Source organism: Pseudophryne corroboree, unplaced genomic scaffold (genome assembly GCF_028390025.1).
Source record: "Pseudophryne corroboree isolate aPseCor3 unplaced genomic scaffold, aPseCor3.hap2 scaffold_90, whole genome shotgun sequence".
Taxonomy (NCBI): Eukaryota; Metazoa; Chordata; class Amphibia; order Anura; family Myobatrachidae; genus Pseudophryne; species Pseudophryne corroboree.
The window spans coordinates 1162083-1187889 of NW_026970479.1; the positions used below are offsets into that span (position 1 = coordinate 1162083).

General features: G+C 47.0%; 25 non-coding genes and 1 pseudogene across 25 annotated transcripts; 16 read left to right on the plus strand and 10 right to left on the minus strand.

Annotated features, from left to right (window-relative positions):
• Positions 1-276: 276 nt before the first annotated feature.
• On the minus strand, positions 277-439 carry LOC135044519 (U1 spliceosomal RNA). Its single transcript, XR_010237101.1, has one exon. It is a non-coding gene; the product is annotated as a U1 spliceosomal RNA (small nuclear RNA).
• A 152-nt stretch (positions 440-591) lies between these two features.
• On the minus strand, positions 592-755 carry LOC135045118 (U1 spliceosomal RNA). Its single transcript, XR_010237651.1, has one exon. It is a non-coding gene; the product is annotated as a U1 spliceosomal RNA (small nuclear RNA).
• Positions 756-1429: 674 nt separating this feature from the next.
• Positions 1430-1585, minus strand: LOC135044603 (U1 spliceosomal RNA). The gene has a single exon (XR_010237145.1). It is a non-coding gene; the product is annotated as a U1 spliceosomal RNA (small nuclear RNA).
• A 2361-nt stretch (positions 1586-3946) lies between these two features.
• Positions 3947-4110, plus strand: LOC135044894 (U1 spliceosomal RNA). The gene has a single exon (XR_010237430.1). It is a non-coding gene; the product is annotated as a U1 spliceosomal RNA (small nuclear RNA).
• A 152-nt stretch (positions 4111-4262) lies between these two features.
• LOC135044539 (U1 spliceosomal RNA) lies at positions 4263-4397 on the plus strand (annotated as a pseudogene).
• Positions 4398-5099: 702 nt separating this feature from the next.
• Positions 5100-5263, plus strand: LOC135044850 (U1 spliceosomal RNA). Its single transcript, XR_010237387.1, has one exon. It is a non-coding gene; the product is annotated as a U1 spliceosomal RNA (small nuclear RNA).
• Positions 5264-5415: 152 nt separating this feature from the next.
• On the plus strand, positions 5416-5578 carry LOC135044491 (U1 spliceosomal RNA). Its single transcript, XR_010237075.1, has one exon. It is a non-coding gene; the product is annotated as a U1 spliceosomal RNA (small nuclear RNA).
• Positions 5579-6248: 670 nt separating this feature from the next.
• Positions 6249-6412, plus strand: LOC135044863 (U1 spliceosomal RNA). Its single transcript, XR_010237399.1, has one exon. It is a non-coding gene; the product is annotated as a U1 spliceosomal RNA (small nuclear RNA).
• Positions 6413-6564: 152 nt separating this feature from the next.
• Positions 6565-6728, plus strand: LOC135044459 (U1 spliceosomal RNA). Its single transcript, XR_010237051.1, has one exon. It is a non-coding gene; the product is annotated as a U1 spliceosomal RNA (small nuclear RNA).
• A 668-nt stretch (positions 6729-7396) lies between these two features.
• LOC135045038 (U1 spliceosomal RNA) lies at positions 7397-7560 on the plus strand. Its single transcript, XR_010237572.1, has one exon. It is a non-coding gene; the product is annotated as a U1 spliceosomal RNA (small nuclear RNA).
• Positions 7561-7712: 152 nt separating this feature from the next.
• Positions 7713-7875, plus strand: LOC135044584 (U1 spliceosomal RNA). The gene has a single exon (XR_010237139.1). It is a non-coding gene; the product is annotated as a U1 spliceosomal RNA (small nuclear RNA).
• Positions 7876-8547: 672 nt separating this feature from the next.
• Positions 8548-8711, plus strand: LOC135044526 (U1 spliceosomal RNA). Its single transcript, XR_010237106.1, has one exon. It is a non-coding gene; the product is annotated as a U1 spliceosomal RNA (small nuclear RNA).
• A 6626-nt stretch (positions 8712-15337) lies between these two features.
• LOC135044783 (U5 spliceosomal RNA) lies at positions 15338-15453 on the minus strand. Its single transcript, XR_010237322.1, has one exon. It is a non-coding gene; the product is annotated as a U5 spliceosomal RNA (small nuclear RNA).
• Positions 15454-15728: 275 nt separating this feature from the next.
• Positions 15729-15844, minus strand: LOC135044741 (U5 spliceosomal RNA). Its single transcript, XR_010237282.1, has one exon. It is a non-coding gene; the product is annotated as a U5 spliceosomal RNA (small nuclear RNA).
• A 286-nt stretch (positions 15845-16130) lies between these two features.
• LOC135044798 (U5 spliceosomal RNA) lies at positions 16131-16246 on the minus strand. Its single transcript, XR_010237337.1, has one exon. It is a non-coding gene; the product is annotated as a U5 spliceosomal RNA (small nuclear RNA).
• A 270-nt stretch (positions 16247-16516) lies between these two features.
• Positions 16517-16632, minus strand: LOC135044694 (U5 spliceosomal RNA). The gene has a single exon (XR_010237235.1). It is a non-coding gene; the product is annotated as a U5 spliceosomal RNA (small nuclear RNA).
• Positions 16633-16776: 144 nt separating this feature from the next.
• Positions 16777-16939, plus strand: LOC135044679 (U1 spliceosomal RNA). Its single transcript, XR_010237220.1, has one exon. It is a non-coding gene; the product is annotated as a U1 spliceosomal RNA (small nuclear RNA).
• A 4816-nt stretch (positions 16940-21755) lies between these two features.
• Positions 21756-21868, minus strand: LOC135044804 (U5 spliceosomal RNA). The gene has a single exon (XR_010237343.1). It is a non-coding gene; the product is annotated as a U5 spliceosomal RNA (small nuclear RNA).
• A 286-nt stretch (positions 21869-22154) lies between these two features.
• Positions 22155-22271, minus strand: LOC135044811 (U5 spliceosomal RNA). Its single transcript, XR_010237350.1, has one exon. It is a non-coding gene; the product is annotated as a U5 spliceosomal RNA (small nuclear RNA).
• A 270-nt stretch (positions 22272-22541) lies between these two features.
• LOC135044702 (U5 spliceosomal RNA) lies at positions 22542-22657 on the minus strand. Its single transcript, XR_010237243.1, has one exon. It is a non-coding gene; the product is annotated as a U5 spliceosomal RNA (small nuclear RNA).
• Positions 22658-22801: 144 nt separating this feature from the next.
• On the plus strand, positions 22802-22965 carry LOC135044903 (U1 spliceosomal RNA). The gene has a single exon (XR_010237439.1). It is a non-coding gene; the product is annotated as a U1 spliceosomal RNA (small nuclear RNA).
• A 152-nt stretch (positions 22966-23117) lies between these two features.
• On the plus strand, positions 23118-23280 carry LOC135044502 (U1 spliceosomal RNA). The gene has a single exon (XR_010237085.1). It is a non-coding gene; the product is annotated as a U1 spliceosomal RNA (small nuclear RNA).
• Positions 23281-23954: 674 nt separating this feature from the next.
• Positions 23955-24118, plus strand: LOC135045064 (U1 spliceosomal RNA). The gene has a single exon (XR_010237598.1). It is a non-coding gene; the product is annotated as a U1 spliceosomal RNA (small nuclear RNA).
• Positions 24119-24270: 152 nt separating this feature from the next.
• On the plus strand, positions 24271-24433 carry LOC135044426 (U1 spliceosomal RNA). The gene has a single exon (XR_010237026.1). It is a non-coding gene; the product is annotated as a U1 spliceosomal RNA (small nuclear RNA).
• Positions 24434-25107: 674 nt separating this feature from the next.
• LOC135044851 (U1 spliceosomal RNA) lies at positions 25108-25271 on the plus strand. The gene has a single exon (XR_010237388.1). It is a non-coding gene; the product is annotated as a U1 spliceosomal RNA (small nuclear RNA).
• Positions 25272-25423: 152 nt separating this feature from the next.
• LOC135044487 (U1 spliceosomal RNA) lies at positions 25424-25586 on the plus strand. The gene has a single exon (XR_010237071.1). It is a non-coding gene; the product is annotated as a U1 spliceosomal RNA (small nuclear RNA).
• The last annotated feature ends 221 nt before the right edge of the window (positions 25587-25807 follow it).

A 25807-nucleotide genomic window follows, 5' to 3' on the forward strand; every position in this document is an offset into this window, starting at 1 on the left:
GGGGCTCATGTTGGCTATGCCCCAGCCCCTGAAGCATTCAAGCTGATTTCTTGCAGCAGCTGGGCACTGTAACAGCTCCAGAGCTGCTCTGTAAGGCAAATAAAAGGGTGTGGGCCCTGCAGCACTACCTGTAGTTCGCATTGTGCGTTGGAAGGCACAAAGTAAGCAGACGGGAGAAGTCAGGATAGTGCGCAAGGGCATAGAAGGGAGCGGCTCAAGAAAAGAGAAGTGGAAACAGACAGCAAACTAGGCTGGAGAGAGACCTGAGACAAAGAGATCTGAATTATACGAGAGCCGACCAGGGGAAACACAAATTATGCAGTCAAGTTTCCCATATTTGGGGAAATCGCAGGGGCAGCACACCCAGAGTGCAATGGTTGAGCCTTGCCCTGGGAGAAGCACCTTCAAGATCATAGTATCTCACCTGGCAGGTAAGTAGGAGTTGGGCTAGAGCTGGGGAGGGTCGCTGCTCGGGCACCCCCCTGTCAAGTGAAGGAGATCCAACTGAGGCAGCACAATGGAACTCTCGAAAGAAGAACAAGGCTAGAGGAAGATCTGAGACAAAGAAATCTGACTTTTACCAGAGCTGACCAGCGGAAAACACAAACACAGTCCCCAACTACCACAAATAATGCAGGCGAGTTTCCCACATTTGGGTAAATCACAGGGGTCAGCATACCCAGAATGCAATGAATGAACCTCACCCTGGGTGAACAATTTTCATGACCATGGTGTCTCCTATGCAAAATAAGTATGATTTGGGATAGGGCTGGGGAGGGCCGCTGCTCAGGCACATCTCTGTCAAGTAAAGGAGATTCAACTGAGGCAGCACAAGGGAACTCTCATATGGGGACAACAACTGCAGGGAGAACACATATTTTCAGATGAACATGGGAGGGCAGAAGGCTGCCTAATACTGAAGCACCCCCAAACAACAAACCAAATGCAACAACTAGTGCAAGCATTCCTGGGGGAAGGCCTGCAGCAGATGGATTTGCATATGGTGATGTTATCCAAGCAGTGGGTCAAAGTTGGCTTCAACCCTCATCTGCATATGAAAAGAGAAAAGGGGCGTGCAGGGCATGGCGGCCTTTTGCGGTGCTTGGATGACCCCTAGATCGCATTAAACACCCCCACCCTCCTTTGGTGTGGGGCTCATGTTGGCCATGCCCCATCCCATGAAGCATTCAAGCTGATTTCTTGCAGCAGCTGGGCACTGTAACAGCTCCAGAGCTGCTCTGTAAGGCAAGTAAAAGGGTGTGGGCCCTGCAGCACTACCTGTAGTTTGCATTGTGCATTGGAAGGCACAAAGTAAGCAGACGGGAGGAGAAGTCAGGATAGTCCACAAGGGTATAGAAGGGAGGGGCTCAAGAAAAAAGAAGTGGAAACAGAGAGCAAACTAGGCTGGAGAGAGACCTGAGACAAAGAGATCTGAATTATACGAGAGCCGACCAGAGGAAACACAAATTATGCAGTCAAGTGTCCCACATTTGGGGAAATCGTAGGAGCAGCACACCCAGTGTGCAATGGGTGAGCCTTGCCCTGGGAGAAGCACCTTCCTGATTATAGTATCTCACCTGGGTGTGCTGCCCCTGCGATTTCCCCAAATGTGGGAAACTTGACTGCATAATTTGTGTTTCCCCTGGTCGGCTCTCATATAATTCAGATCTCTTTGTCTCAGGTCTCTCTCCAGCCTAGTTTGCTGTCTGTTTCCACTTCTTTTTTCTTGAGCCCCTCCCTTCTATACCCTTGTGGACTATCCTGAATTCTCCTCCTGTCTGCTTACTTTGTGCCTTCCAATGCACAATGCAAACTACAGGTAGTGCTGCAGGGCCCACACCCTTTTACTTGCCTTACAGAGCAGCTCTGGAGCTGTTACAGTGCCAAGCTGCTGCAAGAAATCAGCTTGAATGCTTCAGGGGCTGGGGCATGGCCAACATGAGCCCCACACCGAAGGAGGGTGGGGGTGTTTAATGCGAACTAAGGGTCATCCAAGCGCCGCAAAAGGCCGCCATGCCCTGCATACCCCTTTTCTCTTTTCATATGCAGATGAGGGTTCCAGCCAACTTTGGCCCACTGCTTGGATGACATCACTATATGCATATCCGTCTTCTGCAGACCTTCCCCCAGGAATGCTTGTACTAGTTGTTGCATTTGGTTTGTTGTTTGGGGGTGCTTCAGTATTAGGCAGCCTTCTGCCCTCCCATGTTCATCTGAAAATATGTGTTCTCACTGCAGTTGTTGTCCCCAGATGAGAGTTCCCTTGTGCTGCCTCAGTTGAATCTCCTTTACTCTAAAACTTGTAAAACTTAGCAAAAGTGTTTACTAAATAGCTGCTCGGCAAAGTTGCAATGCCGAGACTCCCCGACCAGCTGCCCAGGATGAACCCACCTTTCTAGTAGAATGGGTCTTCACCTAATTCAGTAACGGCAATCCTGCCGTGGAATGAGCATGCTGAATCTTACCACAGATCCAGCGCATAATTGTCTACATGGAAGCAGGACACCCAATCCTGTTGGGAGCATACAGGACAAACAGAGCCTCTGTTTTCCTAATCTGAACCGTTCTGGTGACATAAATTTTCAAAGTTCTGACCACAGCCAGAGACTTTGACTCAACGAAGGTGTCAGTGGCCAAAGGCACCATGTGGAAAGATGAACCACCTTCGGCAGAAATAGTTGACGTGTCCTCAATTCTGCTCTATCTTCATGAAATATCAAATAAAGGCTCTTGTGATACTGCATGGTTTGTACTGTTTTCCATGTGCTCCCAGATCTTTCAAGCAAGAAGCATGGTCAAGAAAGTTCTGTTTGAAAAGAAACAACATTTACTGTCATTGTTATAGAATTTGGGAGAAAAAACAAGAAGAAATCTGCACTGTTGACGCACTGGACAGAATGAATGAATCATAAAATATAACCTTTATTAAGTATGTATTAAAATTGGATAAATATTAATATTATTATCCCAAACTGCAGTGAAACATAAAGGTTAAAATCACAGAACTAACATACATGTGCATAAGAAGAATAAAGAGATGTGAAAAAAAGGTTTAAAAAGCGTGTCCGTGTGTGATTATTTTTGAAGGCACAACCCTGGCGGGGTTGTTTATATAGATATATATGTTGCTAATAATCACTTTCTAGCGTAATGTTATTAAATAGCTGTTAGTATCTATGTCGTCAGGTACCACTGGGTCGTATCCTATATACTCCTGTGGGAAACTTGACTGCATAATTTGTGTTTCCCCTGGTCGGCTCTCGTATAATTCAGATCTCTTTGTCTCAGGTCTCTCTCCAGCCTAGTTTGCTGTCTGTTTCCACTTCTCTTTTCTTGAGCCGCTGCCTTCTATGCCCTTGTGCACTCTCCAGACTTCTCCTGTCTGCTTACTTTGTGCCTTCCAACGCACAATGCAAACTACAGGTAGTGCTGCAGGGCCCACACCCTTTTACTTGCCTTACAGAGCAGCTCTGGAGCTGTTACAGTGCCCAGCTGCAGCAAGAAATCAGCTTGAATGCTTCAGGGGCTGGGGCATAGCCAACATGAGCCCCACACCGTCGGAGGGTGGAGGTGTTTAATGCAAACTAGGGGTCAGCCAAGCGCCGCAAAAGGCCGCCATGCCCTGCATGCCCCTTTTCTCTTTTCATATGCAGACGAGGGTTGAAGCCAACTTTGACCCACTGCTTGGATGACATCACCATATGCAAATCCATCTGCGGCAGGCCTTCCCCCAGGAATGCTTGCACTAGTTGTTGCATTTGGTTTGTTGTTTGGGGGTGCTTCAGTATTAGGCAGCCTTCTGCCCTCCCATGTTCATCTGAAAATATGTGTTCTCCCTGCAGTTGTTGTCCCCAGATGAGAGTTCCCTTGTGCTGCCTCAGTTGAATCTCCTTTACTTGACAGAGATGTGCCTGAGCAGCGGCCCTCCCCAGCCCTATCCCAAATCATACTTATTTTGCATAGGAGATACCATGGTCATGAAGATTGTTCTCCCAGGGTTAGGTTCATTCATTGCGTTCTGGGTATGCTGACCTCTGTGATTTCCCCAAATGTGGGAAACTCAAATGCATTATTTGTGGTAGTGGGGGACTGTGTTTGTGCTTTCCTCTGGTCAGCTCTGGTAAAAGTCAGATTTCTTTGTCTCAGATCTTCCTCTAGCCTTGTTCTTCTTTCAAGAGTTCCCTTGTGCTGCCTCAGTTGGATCTCCTTCACTTGACAGGGGGGTGCCCGAGCAGCGACCCTCCCCAGCTCTAGCCCAACTCCTACTTACCTGCCAGGTGAGATACTATGATCATGAAGTTGCTTCTCCCAGGGCAAGGCTCACCCATTGCACTCTGGGTGTGCTGCCCCTGCGATTTCCCCAAATATGGGAAACTTGATTGCATAATTTGTGTTTCCCCTAGTCGGCTCTCATATAATTCAGATCTCTTTGTCTCAGGTCTCTCTCCAGCCTAGTTTGCTGTCTGTTTCCACTTCTTTTTTCTTGAGCCCCTCCCTTCTATACCCTTGTGCACTATCCTGACTTCTCCTCCTGTCTGCTTACTTTGTGCCTTCCGATGCACAATGCAAACTACAGGTAGTGCTGCAGGGCCCACACCCTTTTACTTGCCTTACAGAGCAGCTCTGGAGCTGTTACAGTGCCAAGCTGCTGCAAGAAATCAGCTTGAATGCTTCAGGGGCTGGGGCATGGCCAACATGAGCCCCACACCGAAGTAGGGTGGGGGTGTTTAATGCGAACTAAGGGTCATCCAAGCGCCGCAAAAGGCCGCCATGCCCTGCATACCCCTTTTCTCTTTTCATATGCAGATGAGGGTTCCAGCCAACTTTGGCCCACTGCTTGGATGACATCACTGTATGCAAATCCGTCTTCTGCAGACCTTCCCCCAGGAATGCTTGTACTAGTTGTTGCATTTGGTTTGTTGTTTGGGGGTGCTTCAGTATTAGGCAGCCTTCTGCCCTCCCATGTTCATCTGAAAATATGTGTTCTCCCGGCAGTTGTTGTCCCCAGATGAGAGTTCCCTTGTGCTGCCTCAGTTGAATCTCCTTTACTTGACAGAGATGTGCCTGAGCAGCGGCCCTCCCCAGCCCTATCCCAAATCATACTTATTTTGCATAGGAGATACCATGGTCATAAAGATTGTTCTCCCAGGGTGAGGTTCATTCATTGCATTCTGGGTATGCTGACCCCTGTGATTTCCCCAAATGTGGGAAACTCAACTGCATTATTTGTGGTAGTGGGGGACTGTGTTTGTGTTTTCCTCTGGTCAGCTCTGGTAAAAGTCAGATTTCTTTGTCTCAGATCTTCCTCTAGCCTTGTTCTTCTTTCGAGAGTTCCATTGTGCTGCCTCAGTTTGATCTCCTTCACTTGACAGGGGGGTACCCGAGCAGCGACCCTCCCCAGCTCTAGCCCAACTCCTACATAACTGCCAGGTGAGATACTATGATCATGAAGGTGCTTCTCCCAGGGCAAGGCTCACCCATTGCACTCTGGGTGTGCTGCTCCTGCGATTTCCCCAAATGTGGGAAACTTGACTGCATAATTTGTGTTTCCCCTGGTCGGCTCTCGTATAATTCAGATCTCTTTGTCTCAGGTCTCTCTCCAGCCTAGTTTGCTGTCTGTTTCCACTTCTCTTTTCTTGAGCCGCTGCCTTCTATGCCCTTGTGCACTCTCCTGACTTCTCCTGTCTGCTTACTTTGTGCCTTCCAACGCACAATGCAAACTACAGGTAGTGCTGCAGGGCCCACACCCTTTTACTTGCCTTTCAGAGCAGCTCTGGAGCTGTTACAGTGCCCAGCTGCTGCAAGAAATCAGCTTGAATGCTTCAGGGGCTGGGGCATAGCCAACATGAGCCCCACACCGACGGAGGGTGGAGGTGTTTAATGCGAACTAAGGGTCATCCAAGCGCCGCAAAAGGCCGCCATGCCCTGCATACCCCTTTTCTCTTTTCATATGCAGATGAGGGTTCCAGCCAACTTTGGCCCACTGCTTGGATGACATCACCGTATGCAAATACGTCTTCTGCAGACCTTCCCCCAGGAATGCTTGTACTAGTTGTTGCATTTGGTTTGTTGTTTGGGGTGCTTCAGTATTAGGCAGCCTTCTGCTCTCCCATGTTCATCTGAAAATATGTGTTCTCCCTGCAGTTGTTGTCCCCAGATGAGAGTTCTCTTGTGCTGCCTCAGTTGAATCTCCTTTACTTGACAGAGATGTGCCTGAGCAGCGGCCCTCCCCAGCCCTATCCCAAATCATACTTATTTTGCATAGGAGATACCATGGTCATGAAGATTGTTCTTCCAGGGTGAGGTTCATTCATTGCATTCTGGGTATGCTGACCCCTGTGATTTCCCCAAATGTGGGAAACTCGACTGCATTATTTGTGGTAGTGGGGGACTGTGTTTGTGCTTTCCTCTGGTCAGCTCTGGTAAAAGTCAGATTTCTTTGTCTCAGATCTTCCTCTAGCCTTGTTCTTTTTTTGAGAGTTTCCTTGTGCTGCCTCAGTTGGATTTCCTTCACTTGACAGGGGGGTGCCCGAGCAGCGACCCTCCCCAGCTCTAGCCCAACTCCTACTTACCTGCCAGGTGAGATACTATGATCAGGAAGGTGCTTCTCCCAGGGCAAGGCTCACCCATTGCACTCTGGGTGTGCTGCTCCTACGATTTCCCCAAATGTGGGACACTTGACTACATAATTTGTGTTTCCTCTGGTCGGCTACTCGTATAATTCAGATCTCTTTGTCTCAGGTCTCTCTCCAGCCTAGTTTGCTGTCTGTTTCCACTTCTCTTTTCTTGAGCCCCTGCCCTTGCCCTTGTGCACTCTCCTGACTTCTCCTGTCTGCTTACTTTGTGCCTTCCAACGCACAATGCAAACTACAGGTAGTGCTGCAGGGCCAACACCCTTTTACTTGCCTTACAGAGCAGCTCTGGAGCTGTTACAGTGCCCAGCTGCTGCAAGAAATCAGCTTGAATGCTTCAGGGGCTGGGGCATAGCCAACATGAGCCCCACACCGACGGAGGGTGGAGGTGTTTAATGCGAACTAAGGGTCATCCAAGCGCCGCAAAAGGCCGCCATGCCCTGCATACCCCTTTTCTCTTTTCATATGCAGATGAGGGTTCCAGCCAACTTTGGCCCACTGCTTGGATGACATCACCGTATGCAAATCCGTCTTCTGCAGACCTTTTCCCAGGAATGCTTGTACTAGTTGTTGCATTTGGTTTGTTGTTTGGGGGTGCTTCAGTATTAGGCAGCCTTCTGCTCTCCCATGTTCATCTGAAAATATGTGTTCTCCCTGCAGTTGTTGTCCCCAGATGAGAGTTCCCTTGTGCTGCCTCAGTTGAATCTCCTTTACTTGACAGAGATGTGCCTGAGCAGCGGCCCTCCCCAGCCCTATCCCAAATCATACTTATTTTGCATAGGAGATACCATTGTCATGAAGATTGTTCTCCCAGGGTGAGGTTCATTCATTGCATTCTGGGTATGCTGACCCCTGTCATTTCCCCAAATGTGGGAAACTCGACTGCATTATTTGTGGTAGTGGGGGACTGTGTTTGTGCTTTCCTCTGGTCAGCTCTGGTAAAAGTCAGATTTCTTTGTCTCAGATCTTCCTCTAGCCTTGTTCTTTTTTCGAGAGTTTCCTTGTGCTGCCTCAGTTGGATCTCCTTCACTTGACAGGGGGGTGCCCGAACAGCGACCCTCCCCAGCTCTAGCCCAACTCCTACTTACCTGCCAGGTGAGATACTATGATCAGGAAGGTGCTTCTTCCAGGGCAAGGCTCACCCAATGCACTCTGGGTGTGCTGCTCCTACGATTTCCCCAAATGTGGGACACTTGATTACATAATTTGTGTTTCCTCTGGTCGGCTCTCGTATAATTCAGATCTCTTTGTCTCAGGTCTCTCTCCAGCCTAGTTTGCTGTCTGTTTCCACTTCTCTTTTCTTGAGCCGCTCCCTTCTATGCCCTTGTGCACTATCCTGACTTCTCCCGTCTGCTTACTTTGTGCCTTCCAACGCACAATGCAAACTACAGGTAGTGCTGCAGGGCCCACACCCTTTTACTTGCTTTACAGAGCAGCTCTGGAGCTGTTACAGTGCCCAGCTGCTGCAAGAAATCAGCTTGAATGCTTCAGGGGCTGGGGCATAGCCAACATGAGCCCCACACCGAAGGAAGGTGGAGGTGTTTAATGCAAACTAGGGGTCATCCAAGCGCCGCAAAAGGCCGCCATGCCCTGCACACCCCTTTTTTATTTTCATATGCAGACGAGGGTTGAAGCCAACTTTGATCCCACTGCTTGGATGACATCACCATATGCAAATCCATCTGCTGCAGGCCTTCCCCCAGGAATGCTTGCACTAGTAGTTGCATTTGGTTTGTTGTTTGGGGGTGCTTCAGTGTTAGGCAGCCTTCTGCCCTCCCATGTTCATCTGAAAATATGTGTTCTCCCTGCAGTTGTTGTCCCCAGATGAGAGTTCCCTTGTGTTGCCTCAGTTGAATCTCCTTTACTTGACAGAGATGTGCCTGAGCAGCGGCCCTCCCCAGCCCTATCCCAAATCATACTTATTTTGCATAGGAGATACCATGGTCATGAAGATTGTTCTCCCAGGGTGAGGTTCATTCATTGCACTCTGGGTATGCTGACCCCTGTGATTTCCCCAAATGTGGGAAACTCGACTGCATTATTTGTGGTAGTGGGGGACTGCGTTTGTGCTTTCCTCTGGTCAGCTCTGGTAAAAGTCAGATTTCTTTGTCTCAGATCTTCCTCTAGCCTTGTTCTTCTTTCGAGAGTTCCCTTGTGCTGCCTCAGTTGGATCTCCTTCACTTGACAGGGGGTGCCCGAGCAGCAATCCTCCACAGCTCTAGCCCAACTCCTACTTACCTGCCAGGTGAGATACTATGATGTTCACTGTTAGGGCAATCAGGATGTGGAATTCCCTGCCAGGGAAGGTGGTAATGGCGGACTCTGTAATTGGATTTAAAAAAGGAATGGATACATTTCTGAATGAAAAAGCTATCCAATGTTATAATACTTAAAATATCAACATGGTTAATCCGGGGGTAACATGAGTTATAGTAGCTAACTAGTCATAAAACATTATTCAGCAAGTATGTAGAATCATCACAACTTAAAACAGGTTGAACACGATGGGCAATTTGCCTCTATTCAACCTCAAAAACTATGTTACTATATGTTACTATATTACTATGTTACTGTAGTATACAGAACACCACAATGTAATGAGCAGTGATAGTGAGCACTGATGAGGATACTAGAACTGACACTGAGCAGCAAGATGCAGCACTGGACTATTAGTAATGTACTGTAGTATGCTGAGCACCACAATGCAGCACAAGACAATGAGCAGTGATACTGAGCACTGATGAGGATACTACTGAGAACTGACACTGAGCAGGAGAGACACACTACTAGTATTACTGAGCAGCAATAAGTAACCACTGATACTGAGCACTGATATTGAGATTTCCACTGAGAGAACATAGCCACGTCCTCTCCGCTCTCTCTTCAATGCACGAGTAAAAATGGCGGCAACGCGCAGCTCTTTATATGGAATCCGAATCTCGAGAGAATCCGACAGCGGGATGATGACATTTTCCCTTGTTCAGGTTTTCCGAGTCAGGCGGGAACAACCGAGCCTGCCTCGGACCAGTGTAAACCACGTGGAGTTCGTCGGGAATTCGGTTCTCGGAGAACCGAACCCGCTCCTATCTACCTTATACCCATCAATTTTTTTATTTTCAATCTAAGCCCCTGCAGTTTTCTGTAAGCATCTGCTTCGCTATGATGATCAACAAGTCACAAGGGCAAACACTCAGGGCTTGAGGCGTAGATCTTAGGACCAGCTGCTACAAGCATGGCAGAGGTGTCACTATCACTGGTGACACCCAGAGAGGTGGCGAAGGAGATTGTAATGCAGTGCGCGCAGATAAGCAGCGCAATGGTAAAAAGGAGGCATGGTTTCATAGGTAGGGGCGTGGCCTGGTGGCCTGAATCTACATTTTGTTGCTCCGGGTGTCCCGGGGGTTGGGGGCTGCACCCGGGGACTAGTGTGTGTGCGGTGCTGGCTCCTGCACAGTGACAGGGCATGGCCACCCAGCATGACGCCTCCATTCTTGACCATGCTGTAATTGCAGTCGCACTGCAGTTCAGCGTGATCATAAAAAATGGTGTAGCCTCCTGCTGGTGCAGACTGTATGTGCGCGCAGGAAGCCGCCACCATTTTTGTGATCACAGCGGCTGAATGTGATGTCATACAGCCGCTGTGACCACGCCCCCTGTGTCTCCTCCGTTGCAGACCCCATTTTGAAGCCTTGCCCCCGCACCGCTCCATCCCTGACTTGGAAATGGAGTGTTGCTGACCCCCCTCTCCCCCCCCCGCCCCGATTGACAGGCAGAGGCGATCGCATTCTCTGCGGGGTGCCGCAGAAAATGCAGGCACATGCGTATGCTGTTAGCAATTTTTGCAGTTGGATCGCTTATTGTGATTGCATTCCAACCTGAATCAGGCCCTATTACCTATCACAATGCGCTGCGGGCAGTACAAAATTGGGTTAATATAGGAGTAAAACTCCCAGACCTGTGCTCCTTAACTGTACCTGGTGGCTAGTGGAGCGGCTGCCCAGTAATCAGTGTCCACGCCAGTGCGCACACGGTCCACCCCCTACGGCCACGCTCCCCTTCATCAGCGGCCTCGTGATCCGGAAGGGCGGTGTGTGTGTGACTGACCTTAGGAAGAAACTGGAGCCTCCGCTGCAGTGACCCAGCAACCAGGGCACGGGAGTATACAGCGCCGCTGGGAGTGATGAAGCTGCAGTAAAGATGTCTATTAGACCTAGCCTGCTGCAGCCCTTGTAGATTCTCATAAAACAAGTTCTTCTTTTCTTGTCAAAATTAATAGCTAAGAATAGGCTGCCTGAGGCAGGCCCCTGTTAAGTGGCCTGCTACTGAAGGCACCAACTACAAACTGAGCTCCCTGTTCATGGAAGCGGGGTTATAGAGGAGGATGCGCTGAGCATCTTGGGAACAGTCAAAAGCTTTGAGCCGGTTGGTGCCTCAGATCAAGATCCTACTCTACACCCCAATGTGAATCCTTGTGGAGTCCAGTGTACCCCACAGAAGAAATTAATGTGTCACACCCATTGGCAGCAACCTTAGAATAGCTGCTGACGGGCACAATTGAGAAAGGAAGGGGGGGGGGGACATTTGAATCCAGCACATAGATGCAATTCAAATATGTAATTTGTACCTTCCTATTTTAAAATATAATGGATGAACCTCACCCTGTGAGAACAATCTTCATGATCAAGAGATCTCATATGCAAAATAAGTATGAGTTGGGATAGGGCTGGGGAGGGTGGCTGCTCGGGCAGCCCCTCCCCCGTCAAGTTAAGGAGATTCAACTGAGGACGCACAAGGGAACTCTCGTCTGGGGACAACAACTGCAGGGAGACCACATCTGTTCAGATGAACATGGGAGGGTGGAAGGCTGCCTAATATTGAAGCACCATCAAATATCAAACCATATGCAACAACTAGTACAAGCATTCCTGGGGGAAGGTCTGCAGAAGACGGATTTGCATACGGTGATGTCATCCAAGATGTGGGCCAAAGTTGGCTGGAACCCTCATCTGCATATGAAAAGAGAAAAGGGGCATGCAGGGCATGGCGGCCTTTTGCGGTGCTTGGATGACCCCTAGTTCGCATTAAACACCCCCACCCTCCTTTGGTGTGGGGCTCATGTTGGCCATGCCCCATCCCCTGAAGCATTCAAGCTGATTTCTTGCAGCAGCTGGGCACTGTAACAGCTCCAGAGCTGTTCTGTAAGGCAAGTAAAAGGGTGTGGGCCCTGCAGCACCACCTGTAGTTCGCATTGTGCGTTGGAAGGCACAAAGTAAGCAGACGGGAGGAGAAGTCAGGATAGTGCGCAAGGGCATCCTTTTCTCTTAGTCCGTAGAGGATGCTGGGGTCACATTAAGAACCATGGGGTATAGACGGGATCCGCAAGAGACATGGGCACTTTAAGACTTTCAAAGGGTGTGAACTGGCTCCTCCCTCTATGCCCCTCCTCCAGACTCCAGTTATAGGAACTGTGCCCAGGGAGACGGACATTTCGAGGAAAGGATTTATTGTTAAACTAAGGTGAGCATCTTACCAGCTCACACCTTAAGCATGCCGCAGAACGTGGCATTCAACAGAACACAAGCCAACGGCATGAACAATTGCAGCAAAAAGCTGACCAGAACCATAACATAACATGTGTATAACCACAAGTAATAACTGCAGACACAGTATGGACTGGGACGGGTGCCCAGCATCCTCTACGGACTAAGAGAAAAGGATTTACCGGTAGGTATTAAAATCCTATTTTCTCATACGACCTAGAGGATGCTGGGGTCACATTAAGAACCATGGGGTTATACCAAAGCTCTTGAACGGGTGGGAGAGTGCGTACGACTCTGCAGCACCGAATGACCCAACTTGAGGTTATCATCAGCCAAGGTATCAAACTTGTAAAACTTAGCAAAAGTGTTTACTAAATAGCTGCTCGGCAAAGTTGCAATGCCGAGACTCCCCGACCAGCTGCCCAGGATGAACCCACCTTTCTAGTAGAATGGGTCTTCACCTAATTCAGTAACGGCAATCCTGCCATGGAATGAGCATGCTGAATCTTACCACAGATCCAGCGCATAATGGTCTACATGGAAGCAGGACACCCAATCCTGTTGGGAGCATACAGGACAAACAGAGCCTCTGTTTTCCTAATCTGAACCGTTCTGGTGACATAAATTTTCAAAGTTCTGACCACAGCCAGAGACTTTGACTCAACGAAGGTGTCAGTGGCCAAAGGCACCATGTGGAAAGATGAACCACCTTCGGCAGAAATTGTTGACGTGTCCTCAATTCTGCTCTATCTTCATGAAAGATCAAATAAAGGCTCTTGTGATACTGCATGGTTTGTACTGTTTTCCATGTGCTCCCAGATCTTTCAAGCAAGTAGCATGGTCAAGAAAGTTCTGTTTGAAAAGAAACAACATTTACTGTCATTGTTATAGAATTTGGGAGAAAAAACAAGAAGAAATCTGCACTGTTGACGCACTGGACAGAATGAATGAATCATAAAATATAACCTTTATTAAGTATGTATTAAAATTGGATAAATATTAATATTATTATCCCAAACTGCAGTGAAACATAAAGGTTAAAATCACAGAACTAACATACATGTGCATAAGAAGAATAAAGAGATGTGAAAAAAAGGTTTAAAAAGCGTGTCCGTGTGTGATTATTTTTGAAGGCACAACCCTGGCGGGGTTGTTTATATAGATATATATGTTGCTAATAATCACTTTCTAGCGTAATGTTATTAAATAGCTGTTAGTATCTATGTCGTCAGGTACCACTGGGTCGTATCCTATATACTCCCTTCACTCAATATGGGTTACCTCCCGGGAAGCCATCCCCATTGGCGAATTTGTGGGGGTGATTGAGTATAACCGGTAAGCTAACCTCCAATTTGTGGGGTGCTTAGGTAGATGGGGATCACTTATTTCTCTGTGTCCCCTAAGACTATATTCCTAAATTCAATACCACAGGGGGATAGCTTTCTATATCGGATAAGGAATCACTTGATAGGGAAATCTCTATGCATCATGGAAAGATCATATTTATTAATATCCAAACTAAAAAAATGATGAATAGCTTTAATTTAGCTGTTTAGATATAGTTAATTGGCGAGATATACCAACAGGTGCGGTTGCCTTAAGGAATATGGCAATTCCAATATAAATAGCAGCCCTCCTTCATATAATCAGCCAGATCTTATTAAATCTGGTCCAGATATAGCCGTTCAGATATACTTAATTGACAACATATATCAATCGGTGGGGTTGCCTTAAGGAATATAGCAATTCCAATTCTCATATAAATAGCAACCTTCCTTCATATATTCAGCCAGATCTTATTTAATCTGATCTAGGCGTAGGCAATAATGCTTTCCTTAGAGGTATAGCCACCTCAATTCTTATTAGGAAGCAAAGTGTCTGTCATAATGGTTTATCCAATTCATCTAAGAAATAATATATTCCATGTGTCAGAGATTCATTACTCTCTATTTACACTGTTAAAGAGTTAATTCTTATTATGTTACAGTGTAATGAAATTATCATATAGGGAGATGTGGCAATTCCATGTGCTATATATATAATAACCCTTAGTGGTCCAGATTCCACAATGAGGAATTTTCTTATAAACCGCTGAAACACACAGCTGTTTGACTGACTTCCAAATATATCTATCTCACTTTGTAACAGTCTTATGATAGAGAAACTGTTACATATTCGGTCACTTAGTTATCTAAAGGTAAACAGACTCAGTGTGAGGGTAATATAATATATCAAATGCGCTGTCAATAATCGTGGTAACTGGTGTAATAATGTGGTATATTGAGTATGCTAGTAAGGCATATAACTGCTCTCCAGCCTTTAAGTGTTACCAATCAATTTGTTACACTGTAAAGGATTTATGGTGTCCTGTTAGGACATGCAGCTGCTAGGCTGACTCAAAGATTTATCCATTTGTAACAATTATGTAACAGTTATATACATGTTACTGGTATTACATAGAAATAGTATGACACAGGCCAGCAGTCCCATGTGTCTAGATTCCACAATAGGAGATTTTCTTTGTCTTATAAACTGCTGGAACACACAGCTGCTAGACTGACTTCAAATATATATATTACTTTGTAACAGTCTTATAGTAAAGAGACTGTTACACACTGTCATTTAGTTATCTCAAGGTTAGCAGATTCTGTGTGAGGATAGTGTTCTGTTAGAACATGCAGCTGCTAGGCTGACTCATAGAAAATGTATCCATTTGTAACAAATGACACATACAGCATTAAATTAATATCTATAGCAGCCCATGTGACATCTCTACTCTTATCATAATTGTCTGGTTATTGCCAATCTGGACAGCAGGAGTGATATATATTCACTAGTCCCAATATCCCATCATATAAATATACCCACACTGATATACTTTCTTATCAAGAGTTATTAGTAGCTATCTGTATGCACTTTAGACATTGTATCTGCTAAGTGACATCATATCTAGTGTATTCCTTTCTTATAGCTCAGCTTCTATTCCCCATTAGTGGAGACTAACAGCTAACATCATAATCATATATTTTTGTTTTATAACATTTCACATGAGTCAAATACACGCGGACACGCCGTGCCCTACACGTGTGTTTCACTGCATCTATGGCAACTTACATTAAAGCTAACAAGAAAGCACACTCGTTCTGTCTTTAAACTGATAAAAGAAACCCCAATAATATGGGGCATGCAAAAATTGAGATAAAACTCAGTTTTGCTCCTCTCCACGGAAATCTTTAATAAAAGGCGAAATATTTGTTAGTTCTGAAGAGAAACCAGAGCATGACCAAGATTCCACCTGTCGCCTGAGTGCCATGCCAGCAGTTCTCATTGAGCTCAAAGTGAGCACCCAATTTGAAAGAAAGATAGCAGATTTCTCACCAGGCTTCCCCTAGCTATAAACATGGTTTGTACTCTTTTCCATGTGTTCCCAGATCTTTCAAGCAATTAGTATAGTCAAGAAAGTTCTGTTTGAAAAGAAACAAACATTTACTGTCATTTCTATGCAAATGAGCTTACATTAAAGCACACTCGTTCTATCTTTAAACAGATAAAATAAAACCCCAATAAGATGGGGAATGCAAAATTTGAGATAAAATTCAGTTTTGCTCCTCTCCACGGAAATCTTTAGTAAAAGGCGAAAGATTTGTTCGTTCTGAAGAGAAACCAGAGCATGACCAAGATTCCACCTGTCGCCTGAGTGCCATGCCAGCAGTCCTCATTCAGCTCAAAGTGAGCACCCAATTTGAAAGAAAGAAAGCAGATTTCTCACCAGGCTTCCCCTTGCTATAAGCATGGTTTGTACTCTTTTCCATGTGCTCCCAGATCTTTCAAGCAAGTAGCATGGTCAAGAAAGTTCTGTTTGAAAAGAAACAGACATTTACTGTCATTGTTATACAAATAAACTTACATTAAAGCCAACAAGAAAGCACACTCATTCTGTCCTTAAACTGATAAAAGAAACCCCAATAATATGGGGCATGCAAAAATTGAGATAAAACTCAGTTTTGCTCCTCTCCACGGAAATCTTTAATAAATGGCGAAAGATTTGTTCATTCTGAAGAAAAACCAGAGCATGACCAAGATTCCACCTGTCGCCTGAGTGCCATGCCAGCAGTCCTCATTCAGATCAAAGTGAGCGCCCAATTTGAAAGAAAGCAGATTTCTCACCTGGCTTCTCCTTGCTATAAGCATGGTTTGTACTGTATTCCATGTGCTCCCAGATCTTTCAAGCAAGTAGCATGGTCAAGAAAGTTCTGTTTGAAAAGAAACAAACATTTACTGTAATTTCTATGCAAATGAGCTTTCATTAAAGCACACTCATTCTATCTTTAAACCGATAAAAGAAAATCCAAAAAGATGGGGCATGCAAAAATTGAGGTAAAACTCAGTTTTGCTCCTCTCCACGGAAATCTTTAGTAAAAGGCGAAAGATTTGTTCGTTCTGAAGAGAAGCCAGAGCATGACCAAGATTTTCATCTGAAAATATGTGTTCTCCCTGCAGTTGTTGTCCCCAGATGAGAGTTCCCTTGTGCTGCCTCAGTTGAATCTCCTTTACTTGACAGAGATGTGCCTGAGCAGCGGCCCTCCCCAGCCCTATCCCAAATCATACTTATTTTGCATAGGAGATACCATGGTCATGAAGATTGTTCTCCCAGGGTGAGGTTCATTCATTGCATTCTGGGTATGCTGACCCCTGTGATTTCCCCAATGTGGGAAACTCGACTGCATTATTTGTGGTAGTGGGGGACTGTGTTTGTGCTTTCCTCTGGTCAGCTCTGGTAAAAGTCAGATTTCTTTGTCTCAGATCTTCCTCTAGCCTTGTTCTTATTTCGAGAGTTCCCTTGTGCTGCCTCAGTTGGATCTCCTTCACTTGACAGGGGGTGCCCGAGCAGCAATCCTCCACAGCTCTAGCCCAACTCCTACTTACCTGCCAGGTGAGATACTATGATCTTCACTGTTAGGGCAATCAGGATGTGGAATTCCCTGCCAGGGAAGGTGGTAATGGCGGACTCTGTAATTGGATTTAAAAAAGGAATGGATACATTTCTGAATGAAAAAGCTATCTAAGGTTATAATACTTAAAATATCAACATGGTTAATCCGGGGGTAACATGAGTTATAGTAGCTAACTAGTCATAAAACATTATTCAGCAAGTATGTAGAATCATCACAACTTAAAACAGGTTGAACACGATGGGCAATTTGCCTCTATTCAACCTCAAAAACTATGTTACTATATGTTACTATATTACTATGTTACTGTAGTATACAGAAAACCAAAATGCAATGAACAGTGATAGTGAGCACTGATGAGGATACTAGAACTGACACTGAGCAGCAAGATGCAGCACTGGACTATTAGTAATGTACTGTAGTATGCTGAGCACCACAATGCAGCACAAGACAATGAGCAGTGATACTGAGCACTGATGAGGATACTACTGAGAACTGACACTGAGCAGGAGAGACACACTACTAGTATTACTGAGCAGCAATAAGTAACCACTGATACTGAGCACTGATATTGAGATTTCCACTGAGAGAACATAGCCACGTCCATTCCGCTCTCTCTTCAATGCACGAGTAAAAATGGCGGCAACGCGCAGCTCTTTATATGGAATCCGAATCTCGCGAGAATCCGACAGCGGGATGATGACATTTTCCCTTGTTCAGGTTTTGCGAGTCAGGCGGGAACAACCGAGCCTGCCTCGGACCAGTGTAAACAACGTGGAGTTCGTGGGGAATTCGGTTCTCGGAGAACCGAACCCGCTCCTCTCTACCTTATACCAATCAATTTTTTTATTTTCAATCTAAGCCCCTGCAGTTTTCTGTAAGCATCTGCTTCGCTATGATGATCAACAAGTCACAAGGGCAAACACTCAGGGCTTGAGGCGTAGATCTTAGGACCAGCTGCTACAAGCATGGCAGAGGTGTCACTATCACTGGTGACACCCAGAGAGGTGGCGAGGGAGATTGTAATGCAGTGCGCGCAGATAAGCAGCGCAATGGTAAAAAGGAGGCATGGTTTCATAGGTAGGGGCGTGGCCTGGTGGCCTGAATCTACATTTTGTTGCTCCGGGTGTCCCGGGGGTTGGGGGCTGCACCGGGGGACTAGTGTGTGAGCGGTGCTGGCTCCTGCACAGTGAAAGGGCATGGCCACCCAGCATGACGCCTCCCTTCTTGACCATGCTGTAATTGCAGTCGCACTGCAGTTCAGCGTGATCATAAAAAATGGTGTAGCCTCCTGCTGGTGCAGACTGTATGTGCGCGCAGGAAGCCGCCACCATTTTTGTGATCACAGCGGCTGAATGTGATGTCATACAGCCGCTGTGACCACGCCCCCTGTGTCTACTCCGTTGCAGACCCCATTTTGAAGCCTTGCCCCCGCACCGCTCCATCCCTGACTTGGAAATGGAGTGTTGCTGACCCACCTATCCCCCCCCGCCCCGATTGACAGGCAGAGGTGATCGCATTCTCTGCGGGGTGCCGCAGAAAATGCAGGCACATGCGTATGCTCTTAGCAATTTTTGCAGTTGGATCGCTTATTGTGATTGCAATCCAACCTGAATCAGGCCCTATTACCTATCACAATGCGCTGCGGGCAGTACAAAATTGGGTTAATATAGGAGAAAAACCCCCAGACCTGTGCTCCTTAACTGTACCTGGTGGCTAGTGCAGCGGCTGCCCAGTAATCAGTGTCCACGCCAGTGCGCACACGGTCCACCCCCTACGGCCACGCTCCCCTTCATCAGCGGCCTCGTGATCCGGAAGGGTGGTGTGTGTGTGACTGACCTTAGGATGAAACCGGACCCTCCGCTGCAGTGACCCAGCAACCAGGGCACGGGAGTATACAGCGCCGCTGGGAGTGATGAAGCTGCAGTAAAGATGTCTATTAGACCTAGCCTGCTGCAGCCCTTGTAGATTCTCATAAAACAAGTTCTTCTTTTCTTGTCAAAATTTATAGCTAAGAATAGGCTGCCTGAGGCAGGCCCCTGTTAAGTGGCCTGCTACTGAAGGCACCAACTACAAACTGAGCTCCCTGTTCATGGAAGCGGGGTTATAGAGGAGAATGCACTGAGCATCTTGGGAACAGTCAAAAGCTTTGAGCCGGTTGGTGCCTCAGATCAAGATCCTACTCTACACCCCAATGTGAATCCTTGTGGAGTCCAGTGTACCCCACAGAAGAAATTAATGTGTCACACCCATTGGCAGCAACCTTAGAATAGCTGCTGACGGGCACAATTGAGAAAGGAAGGGGGGGGGGGGGGGACATTTGAATCCAGCACATAAATGCAATTCAAATATGTAATTTGTACCTTCCTATTTTAAAATATAATGGATGAACCTCACCCTGTGAGAACAATCTTCATGATCAAGAGATCTCATATGCAAAATAAGTATGAGTTGGGATAGGGCTGGGGAGGGTGGCTGCTCGGGCAGCCCCTCCCCCGTCAAGTTAAGGAGATTCAACTGAGGAAGCACAAGGGAACTCTCGTCTGGGGACAACAACTGCAGGGAGACCACATCTTTTCAGATGAACATGGGAGGGCGGAAGGCTGCCTAATACTGAAGCACCATCAAATATCAAACCATATGCAACATCTAGTACAAGCCTTCCTGGGGGAAGGTCTGCAGCAGACGGATTTGCATACAGTGATGTTATTCAAGCAGTGGGCCAAAGTTGGCTGGAACCCTCATCTGCATATGAAAAGAGAAAAGGGGCGTGCAGGGCATGGCGGCCTTTTGCAGTGCTTGGATGACCCCTAGTTCTCATTAAACACCCCCACCCTCCTTTGGTGTGGGGCTCACGTTGGCCATGCCCCATCCCCTGAAGCATTCAAGCTGATTTCTTGCAGCAGCTGGGCACTGTAACAGCTCCAGAGCTGTTCTGTAAGGCAAGTAAAAGGGTGTGGGCCCTGCAGCACCACCTGTAGTTTGCATTGTGCGTTGGAAGGCACAAAGTAAGCAGACGGGAGGAGAAGTCAGGATAGTGCGCAAGGGCATCCTTTTCTCTTAGTCCGTAGAGGATGCTGGGGTCACATTAAGAACCATGGGGTATAGACGGGATCCGCAAGAGACATGGGCACTTTAAGACTATCAAAGGGTGTGAACTGGCTCATCCCTCTATGCCCCTCCTCCAGACTCCAGTTATAGGAACTGTGCCCATGGAGACGGACATTTCGAGGAAAGGATTTATTGTTAAACTAAGGTGAGCATCTTACCAGCTCACACCTTAAGCATGCCGCAGAACGTGGCATTCAACAGAACACAAGCCAACGGCATGAATAATTGCAGCAAAAAGCTGACCAGAACCATAACACAACATGTGTATAACCACAAGTAATAACTGCAGACACAGTATGGACTGGGACGGGTGCCCAGCATCCTCTACGGACTAAGAGAAAAGGATTTACCGGTAGGTATTAAAATCCTATTTTCTCATACGACCTAGAGGATGCTGGGGTCACATTAAGAACCATGGGGTTATACCAAAGCTCTTGAACGGGTGGAAGAGTGCGTACGACTCTGCAGCACCGAATGACCCAACTTGAGGTTATCATCGGCCAAGGTATCAAACTTGTAAAACTTAGCAAAAGTGTTTACTAAATAGCTGCTCGGCAAAGTTGCAATGCCGAGACTCCCCGACCAGCTGCCCAGGATGAACCCACCTTTCTAGTAGAATGGGTCTTCACCTAATTCAGTAACGGCAATCCTGCCATGGAATGAGCATGCTGAATCTTACCACAGATCCAGCGCATAATGGTCTACATGGAAGCAGGACACCCAATCCTGTTGGGAGCATACAGGACAAACAGAGCCTCTGTTTTCCTAATCTGAACCGTTCTGGTGACATAAATTTTCAAAGTTCTGACCACAGCCAGAGACTTTGACTCAACGAAGGTGTCAGTGGCCAAAGGCACCATGTGGAAAGATGAACCACCTTCGGCAGAAATTGTTGACGTGTCCTCAATTCTGCTCTATCTTCATGAAAGATCAAATAAAGGCTCTTGTGATACTGCATGGTTTGTACTGTTTTCCATGTGCTCCCAGATCTTTCAAGCAAGTAGCATGGTCAAGAAAGTTCTGTTTGAAAAGAAACAAACATTTACTGTCATTGTTATGCAAATAAACTTACATTAAAGCTAACCAGAAAGCACACTCGTTCTGTCTTTAAACTGATAAAAGAAACCCCAATAATATGGGCATACCTCCCAACTTTGTCGGCTCGCAAAGAGGGACACACGCGCGGCGAAGTCGCACGCGCTCCCAAAAAGGGCGTGGCCTAAGTAAAAAGGGGCATGGCTTCGCGGGAGGACCCGCGATCGCGAGTCACGCCCCCGTTTTCGGCACTGAGGGGGCATGCCCAGCGCTCTGTGAGCCGCTGGCATGCCACCTCTCCCTCTGACTTCAGTGAATAGACGCTGTGCGCACAGCGACTATTCACCGCTGCTCTGCTAAGCAGGGCAGCGACAGACAGAGCCTCCCAACTGTCCTCCCCACCGCGGGACACTGCGGCCCGCAGGTGGGACAGCGGGACAGTCCCCAAAAAACGGGACTGTCCCGCGAAAATCGGGACAGTTGGGAGGTATGATATGGGGCATGCAAAAATTGAGATAAAACTCAGTTTTGCTCCTCTCCACGGAAATCTTTAGTAAAAGGCGAAAGATTTGTTCGTTCTGAAGAGAAACCAGAGCATGACCAAGATTCCACCTGTCGCCTGAGTGCCATGCCAGCAGTCCTCATTCAGCTCAAAGTGAGCACCCAATTTGAAAGAAAGAAAGCAGATTTCTCACCAGGCTTCCCCTTGCTATAAACATGGTTTGTACTCTTTTCCATGTGCTCCCAGATCTTTCAAGCAATTAGTATGGTCAAGAAAGTTCTGCTTGAAAAGAAACAGACATTTATTGTCATTGTTATGCAAATAAACTTACATTAAAGCTAACAAGAAAGCACACTCGTTCTGTCTTTAAACTGATAAAAGAAACCCCAATAATATGGGGCATGCAAAAATTGAGATAAAACTCAGTTTTGCTCCTCTCCACGGATAATCTTTAATAAAAGGCGAAAGATTTGTTCATTCTGAAGAGAAACCAGAGCATGACCAAGATTCCACCTGTCGCCTGAGTGCTGTGCCAGCAGTCCTCATTCAGATCAAAGTGAGCGCCCAATTTGAAAGAAAGCAGATTTCTCACCTGGCTTCTCCTTGCTATAAGCATGGTTTGTACTGTATTCCATGTGCTCCCAGATCTTTAAAGCAAGTAGCATGGTCAAGAAAGTTCTGTTTGAACATAAATAAACATTTACTGTCATTTCTATGCAAATGAGCTTACATTAAAGCACACTCATTCTATCTTTAAACCGGTAAAAGAAACCCCAAAAAGATGGGGCATGCAAAAATTGAGATAAAACTCGGTTTTGCTCCTCTCCACGGAAATCTTTAGTAAGAGGCGAAAGATTTGTTCGTTCTGAAGAGAAACCAGAGCATGACCAAGATTTTTATCTGAAAATATGTGTTCTCCCTGCAGTTGTTGTCCCCAGATGAGAGTTCCCTTGTGCTGCCTCAGCTGAATCTCCTTTACTTGACAGAGATGTGCCTGAGCAGCGGCCCTCCCCAGCCCTATCCCAAATCATACTTATTTTGCATAGGCGATACCATGGTCATGAAGATTGTTCTCCCAGGGTGAGGTTCATTCATTGCATTCTGGGTATGCTGACCCCTGTGATTTCCCCAAATGTGGGAAACTCGACTGCATTATTTGTGGTAGTGGGGGACTGTGTTTGTGCTTTCCTCTAGTCAGCTCTGGTAAAAGTCAGATTTATTTGTCTCAGATCTTCCTCTAGCCTTGTTCTTCTTTCGAGAGTTCCCTTGTGCTGCCTAAGTTGGATCTCTTTCACTTGACAGGGGGGTGCCCGAGTAGCGACCCTCCCCAGCTCTAGCCCAACTTCTACTTACCTGCCAGGTGAGATACTATGATCATGAAGGTGCTTCTCCCAGGGCAAGGCTCACCCATTGCACTCTGGGTGTGGTGCCCCTGCGATTTCCCCAAATGTGGGAAGCTTGACTGCATAATTTGTGTTTCCCCTGGTCGGCTCTCGTATAATTCAGATCTCTTTGTCTCAGGTCTCTCTCCAGCCTAGTTTGCTGTCTGTTTCCACTTCTTTTTTCATGAGCCCCTCCCTTTTATACCCTTGTGCACTATCCTGACTTCTCCTCTTGTCTGCTTATTTTGTGCCTTCCAATGCACAATGCAAACTACAGGTAGTGCTGCAGGGCCCACACCCTTTTACTTGCCGTACAGAGCAGCTCTGGAGCTGTTACAGTGCCCAGCTGCTGCAAGAAATCAGCTTGAATGCTTCAGGGGCTGGGGCATAGCCAACATGAGCCCCACACCGAAGGAGGGTGGAGGTGTTTAATGCGAACTAGGGGTCATCCAAGCGCCGCAAAAGGCCGCTATGCCCTGCACGCCCCTTTTCTCTTTTCATATGCAGACGAGGGTTGAAGCCAACTTTGACCCACTGCTTGGATGACATCACCGTATGCAAATCCATCTGCTGCAGGCCTTCCCCCAGGAATGCTTGCACTAGTTGTTGCATTTGGTTTGTTGTTTGGGGGTGCTTCATTATTAGGCAGCCTTCTGCCCTCCCATGTTCATCTGAAAATATGTGTTCTCCCTGCAGTTGTTGTCCCCAGATGAGAGTTCCCTTGTGCTGCCTCATTTGAATCTCCTTTACTTGACAGAGATGTGCCTGAGCAGCGGCCCTCCGCAGCCATATCCCAAATCATACTTATTTTGCATAGGAGATACCATTGTTATGTAGATTGTTCTCCCAGGGTGCGGTTCATTCATTGCACTCTGGGTATGCTGACCCCTGTGATTTCCCCAAATGTGGGAAACTCGACTGCATTATTTGTGGTAGTGGTGGACTGTGTTTGTGCTTTCCTCTGGTCAGCTCTGGTAAAAGTCAGATTTCTTTGTCTCAGATCTTCCTCTAGCCTTGTTCTTCTTTCGAGAGTTCCTTTGTGCTGCCTCAGTTGGATCTCCTTCACTTGACAGGGGGGTGCCCGAGCAGCGACCCTCCCCAGCTCTAGCCCAACTCCTACTTACCTGCCAGGTGAGATACTATGATCATGAAGGTGCTTCTCCAAGGGCAAGGCTCACCCATTGCACTCTGGGTGTGCTGCTCCTGCGATTTCCCCAAATGTGGGAAACTTGACTGCATAATTTGTGTTTCCCCTGGTCAGGTCTCGTATAATTCAGATATCTTTGTCTCAGGTCTCTCTCCAGCCTAGTTTGCTGTCTGTTTCCACTTCTCTTTTCTTGAGCCGCTCCCTTCTATGCCCTTGCGCACTATCCTGACTTCTCCTCCTTTCTGCTTACTTTGTGCCTTCCAACGCACAATGCGAACTACAGGTAGTGCTGCAGGGCCCACACCCTTTTACTTGCCTTACAGAGCAGCTCTGGAGCTGTTACAGTGCCCAGCTGCTGCAAGAAATCAGCTTGAATGCTTCAGGGGCTGGGGCATAGCCAACATGAGCCCCACACCGAAGGAGGGTGGAGGTGTTTAATGCAAACTAGGGGTCAGCCAAGTGCCGCAAAAGGCCACCATGCCCTGCACGCCCCTTTTCTCTTTTCATATGCAGACGAGGGTTGAACCCAACTTTGACCCACTGCTTGGATGACATCACCATATGCAAATCTATCTGCTGCAGGCCTTCCCCCAGGAATGCTTGCACTAGTTGTTGCATTTGGTTTGTTGTTTGGGGGTGCTTCAGTATTAGGCAGCCTTCTGCTCTCCCATGTTCATCTGAAAATATGTGTTCTCCCTGCAGTTGTTGTCCCCAGATGAGAGTTCCCTTGTGCTGCCTCAGTTGAATCTCCTTTACTTGACAGAGATGTGCCTGAGCAGCGGCCCTCCCCAGCCCTATCCCAAATCATACTTATTTTGCATAGGAGATACCATGGTCATAAAGATTGTTCTCCCAGGGTGAGGTTCATTCATTGCATTCTGGGTATGCTGACCCCTGTGATTTCCCCAAATGTGGGAAACTCAACTGCATTATTTGTGGTAGTGGGGGACTGTGTTTGTGTTTTCCTCTGGTCAGCTCTGGTAAAAGTCAGATTTCTTTGTCTCAGATCTTCCTCTAGCCTTGTTCTTCTTTCGAGAGTTCCATTGTGCTGCCTCAGTTTGATCTCCTTCACTTGACAGGGGGGTACCCGAGCAGCGACCCTCCCCAGCTCTAGCCCAACTCCTACATACCTGCCAGGTGAGATACTATGATCATGAAGGTGCTTCTCCCAGGGCAAGGCTCACCCATTGCACTCTGGGTGTGCTGCTCCTGTGATTTCCCCAAATGTGGGAAACTTGACTGCATAATTTGTGTTTCCCCTGGTCGGCTCTCGTATAATTCAGATCTCTTTGTCTCAGGTCTCTCTCCAGCCTAGTTTGCTGTCTGTTTCCACTTCTCTTTTCTTGAGCCGCTGCCTTCTATGCCCTTGTGCACTCTCCTGACTTCACCTGTCTGCTTACTTTGTGCCTTCCAACGCACAATGCAAACTACAGGTAGTGCTGCAGGGCCAACACCCTTTTACTTGCCTTACAGAGCAGCTCTGGAGCTGTTACAGTGCCCAGCTGC